The following is a 5,597-nucleotide window of genomic DNA, read 5'->3' on the forward strand; positions in this document are numbered from 1 at the left end:
AGTGAAAAAAAAAAAGGTGCATACGACCACGGGAAATACTTGTTCTTCCTACTGCAATAAATACAGCTGAAATAATGCATGAAGAAATATAGTGACGAGGCTTTTAATATACTGACAAGTCCTAAATTGTATCTCCATTCCAAACGCCTCCCCTGTAATGCCTGACTCTTACAAGCGACTGGCTTCTTGACACCTTCCCGGGATCTCTAGTCTTCTGCAGCTTCATGCATCCAAACTGAGCTCTTGATCATTGCTGCTTGTGTCTCCCTCAGTCTCCTCCTCCACAAGTGGCTCCTGCCTTCCTCAAGTGTTTACGTTAAAAACCATGTGTGTCCTATCTCTTTCTCTCTTATCCTGTATCCAAAGCGTCAGCTAATTTCATGGGTTCTATGTCAAAATATGTCCAAATCTTTCGATGTCCGACTCTCTCACCACTAGCATTTCAGTCCATGTCTCATCTGGACGATTGAAATGGGTCCCCTGTTCCTGTCCTGCCATATTGCAGTCTTTTCTCCACAGTAGGCTGGAGAAATCTTCTTAAACCTAAGTCAGACTGTGTTGCGCTCTGCTGAGTCCCCTACCCCGGCTTCCTGTCTTGCTCAGGATGAAATCCATCATCCTCACCCTAGCCCTCAAGGCCCTACATGACCTCTCCCAGGCTGCCCTCTGTCCTCTGGTCCTCCCACTTCCCCATCCCTCTCTGCTTCCAGGCACACTGGCTTCCCGTGGGTCAGTCCCACCCAGGAAACTCCTGCCTGGGGGTCCTTCCCCTGCTGCTGCTCCCTCTGCTGGATACAGATAATTTACAGCTTACCCTTCCACATATTCAGGCCTTTGCTCAGACCTCACCTCCTTAGAGAGGTCTTCTTCGTCATCTGAAATGGCTCACCCTATCACTCCCTGTCCCAAGAACCAGTTGAACTTTTCTTTGGAGGACTTACCTCTGATATACGTTAGATTTTTAAAAAAATTTGCTCATTGTCTGTTGTCCCTCATAGGAACATAGCTCCATGAAAACTTAATTTTGTTCATTACTTCCTCAGCACCTGTTAACAGTGACTAGCTCATACAAAATACTCAAAATATCCTTTTTGAATGATTGAATGAAAATACCTTTAGCCAGCAAATATTGCTGATGGATGCAGAGAAAACTTTAAAGAAACAAATATGGAAACAAATCAAGTAGTGCTTGCTTTACAGCTGGATGAAGTACAAATGTAGCTTCTGCTTAGATAATAAAACATAACAAGTGCTGTTATTTGGTGAACCAGTTATAGGAAATATGCCAGAAAAGATGAGTTCTCAATTGTAAATAACTTCTCTACAAGAAACAATGTTCTCATGGAACAATTGTTTAAAATGACATTTGATGGAGTGGTAGCTTTCACTGGAATTAAAAGAGGATGCTGGATAGGAGTATGGAGAGCATCACTTGGGAAATTGATTCACTGGGTAGTAACTCACAGGCAAACTATTGTTGCAGAGCAGTTGAAGTCAGAAGTGCAGAATGAGTTACAGGAGATCACAGATGCAATTAATCTCATTTTAAAAAATGAGAGAGCTGGCTGGATATGATGGCTCATGCCGGTAATCCCAGCACTTTCCCAGCACTTTGGGAGGCCAGGGCAGAGGATCGCTTGAGCTCAGCAGTTTGAGACCAGCCTGGGCAACACAGCAAAATCTCATCTCTACTTAAATTCACAATAGATACGCTGTTATTATGCAAAAAATACTTTAAAAACAGGTAGGACTGAAAGGATATCAAATATTTTTTACTTTACTCATTCCATTGAATAAATATATTATTCCTCACCAATAAATAAATAAATTAAATAAATTTAAAAAATTAACTGGAAGTGGTGGTGCACACCTGTAGTCCCAGCTACCTTGGGGGCTGCGGCGGGAAGATCACTTGAGTCCAGTAAGTCGAGGCTGCAGTGAATCATGATTGTGCCATTGCACTCCAGCCTGGGTGACAGAGTGAGACCCTGTCTCAAGCAACAGCAACAACAACAACAACAACAAAACCAGTGAGAGAGGCACGTAAAATGAGAGGATCTTTGAAATACTTTGCACCAAGATAAAGAATGATCATGAAGACCTCTTGTTTGCAGTCATCTGTTTTTACAAAAAGACAAGTGTTCTAAATTTGCTGACGTTTTCTTATGGTGCCAAGTGGCTGTTAACAGTCTCTTATTTAGGAGCCACTTTGAAGAGAAAAATAAGGCACATTACTTTTTTTCTTTCCTAGTAAAGATGGTGTTTTAACAGAATGAGGGAGTTAGGGTTTTTTTGGAAGAAACTTATTTAATAACAAGAATGTTTTGAAAATGGATGCTTAGAAACATTTCCATCATTCTATGCATTTATTGCCCAAATGATATAAGAAGTTAACCTATAAAAACTTTCCTATCTTTATAGTGAAGAAAGTTGGAAAGATAAATTTCTAATCTGTTTTAAAATCTTCTAAAAAAACAGTTTCACTGGGTTTTGACCCACTTGTCAAAAATCTTCTGATGATTATTTAAAAAATAGAGATAATTTGCATATCATAAAATCCCCCCTTTTTGACACATGCACACGCATGTTTATAGCAGTACAGTTTGCAATTGCAAAGATAGGAAACCAATCTAAGTGCCCATCAACCAAGCGGATGAAGAAAATGTGGTATATATACACCATGGAATACTACTCAGCCATACCAAGGAATGAAATAATGTCTTCTGTAGCAACTTGGATGGAGTTGGAGGCCATTATTCTGCCATTATTCTAAGTGAAGTAACTTAGGAAGGGAAAACCAAATATTGTATGTTCTCACTTATAAGTGAGGATGCAAAGGCATAAGAATGACATAATGGACTTTGGAAATTCACAGGGGAAGGCTGGGAGGAGAGTGAGGGATAAAAGACTACATATTGGGTTCACTCCTTGGGTGATGGGTGCACCAAAATCAAAGAAATCACCACTAAAGAACTTATCCGTGTAACCAAACACCACCTGTACCCCAAAAACTATTGAAATAAAAATAAAAATTAAAAGTATCCCCCCTTTTAAACTGTACAACTTAGTGGTTTTTAGTCTATTCACCACCACCACTGTCTAATTCCAGAATGTCTTCAACATCTCAGTCAATGAGTATTGAAGAATAACCATTGACAAGAGGAAAGATAGAAATTTAGTGTGGAAATTTTAGCAAAAACCTTTGCATTGCTTGAGGATGGGACTTTATATTGAGTATTGTGACTTAGAAATTGCAGTCAGTAATGTACTTTTCCATTTAAATCTACAGATCTCTGTGAGGTACCCTTTTCAGTGATAACAGACAGCCATTAAATCAAAAAATCCAGGGAAATTGAACTTAGAAGCTGACTTTTGGTTCACTGGGTTAAATTAAGATTTTAAGAGATAACCACAGTTAATTACACTGTGTTCATTACAAATGTTCCTACTGACAATTAATTTTTGTGAAAGCAAAAGATTTTTGTATTAATCAATAAGATAACAATCTAAAACTGTTATTTCATCTTTGTTTATCCTGTTAAAATTTTATTTTTGAGTATGCTTTATAATGTGTATAACTATGATAATATTAATAGGAAAAGCATCCAAATTTTAAATTAAGAAATATAGTGGCTGGGCGCGGTGGCTCATGCCTGTAATTCCAGCACTTTGGGAGGCTGAGGCAGGTGGATCACGAGGTCAGGAGATCGAGACCATCCTGGCTAACACAGTGAAACCCCGTCTCTACTAAAAAATACAAAAAATTAGCTGGGTGTGGTGGTGGGAGCCTGTAGTCCCAGCTACTCGGGAGGCTGAGGCAGGAGAATGGCGTGAACCCAGGAGGTGGGGCTTGCAGTGAGCAGAGATCGCGCCACTGCACTCTAGCCTGGGTGACAGAGCAAGACTCCGTCTCAAAAAAAAAAAAAAAAAAAAAAAAAATATATATATATATATATATATATATATACCTGTAGGAATCTGTGCTCAAAATGTTGTGGTTTTTTTTTTTTCCACAAAAGCATTTTTATTTGAGGCAAAGAGAAGTCTTGCTGAAAGGATTACAGTTCCAAGCATCAAAACTCAACTATTAGTGGCACTATTTTGACTTTGTACATTTTGCTTTTCCTTGGTCAGAAAAGGGTATTCAAGTTGTACTTTCCCCAGCTGGGCAAAAATAAGGGCAAAGAAAACAGGAAGAGAGTTGTACTCTGTGGGTACTGCTCTCCAAACCCAACATCAAGCTAGGAAAGCCCTCAATGGTCTGTCTTCAGGTTGCTGTTCCACCTCTGAGTGACACAGGCCATATATATTTGCAAGAAAAGATGAGGCAGGGAAAACAGGTGTAGGTCACTTGTGGACAAGCAAGCATCCACAGCCTCAAAACTCTTTATGGAAGAGGTACTCCTTGTGGGATGCTCAGCTCACCAAGGCACAGACCCTCCAGTTTCTGCTGTAGTTGAGTAAGGTGGTCATATCCTGGCTGCCCAGTTCAAAGTCAAAGACCTTGAAGTTCCCAGCAATGCGTTTTGGTGTCACAGACTAGGGAATCACCACCAAGCTCCTCTGCATGGGGAACCGGATCAGAATCTGGGCTGTAGTTTTTATTCTGGTTGGCTGTGATTGCTTCGATCCTGGGATCTTCCAGTAGGGAAGGGTCCTTGGGTTTGGCCCAGGGCTTGTCAGGAGAGCCAAAGCAGCTACAGGCAGTCACTGTGATACCTTTAGACCGGCAGTACTGGATAAACTTCTCCTGAGTTAGGTACGGGTGACACTGAATCTGGTTAACTGCCAGCTTACACTTTGAGCCAGGCTTGTTTAAGATCCTCTCGACCTGCAGATGGTTGAAGGTGGAGGTGCCAATAGCTTTCGCCAGCTCTTCCATGGCTGCCCATGTGTCCACATGTCAGTGTCACTGGGAACCATGTTGCCTGATTCATCCAATGGGAAAAATTCCTTCCCAGGCTTAAAGCCAGTTGGCCAGTGAATAAGATACAGGGCCATGTAGTCCAGCTTTAGGTTGCAGAATATCTTCTGGGAGACTCCTTTCACCAGCCCCTTCTCCTGGTATGTGCACCACAGCTTGTGACGATGAGGAGGTCCTCACGCTTCACCACCTGCTCCCTGAGCTTCTCCTGGGCCACTTGCACCTCATGCTTGTTCTGGTGTAGGTACAGTCAGTGTGGTGGTACCCAGTGTCAATTGCCACCTTCATAGCCTCGGTGACCTGGCCTGGAGGGGACTTCCAGGTGCCCAGCCTCAGGATGGGCATTTTGGCCGTGTTGTTGAGCTTGAGGTGGCTGGCCATGGCTGCTGAGCTTCCCAGACCCCCGCCTGGAACCATGCCCAAAATGTTTCATCCATAAAATGTATTATGAAAAGATTTTATAGCCCACTGATTGTAGACTACCTTTGCTCATATGTAATTCCCTGATGCCGTGTTTGAAATACTCCGAGTCAATCCATTGCAGAGAGGGTCTGAAGCACATTCAGTGTCCAGGTTTTACCCAGAGAGCTTGGGGCATTTTTAGCTGGCAGAAGCTCTGGTATAAATGGCAAGGCAGATTCAGGTGCATCTAAACTTTATTACATGCACAACA

The 5,597-nt window shown here is 41.9% G+C and overlaps 1 pseudogene; it reads right to left on the reverse strand.

Annotated features, from left to right (window-relative positions):
* Window positions 1-4,377: 4,377 nt before the first annotated feature.
* On the reverse strand, window positions 4,378-5,305 carry LOC100580958 (annotated as a pseudogene).
* Window positions 5,306-5,597: the final 292 nt, after the last annotated feature.

The sequence above is a fragment of the Nomascus leucogenys genome, chromosome 5 (assembly GCF_006542625.1).
Source record: "Nomascus leucogenys isolate Asia chromosome 5, Asia_NLE_v1, whole genome shotgun sequence".
Classification (NCBI taxonomy): domain Eukaryota; kingdom Metazoa; phylum Chordata; class Mammalia; order Primates; family Hylobatidae; genus Nomascus; species Nomascus leucogenys.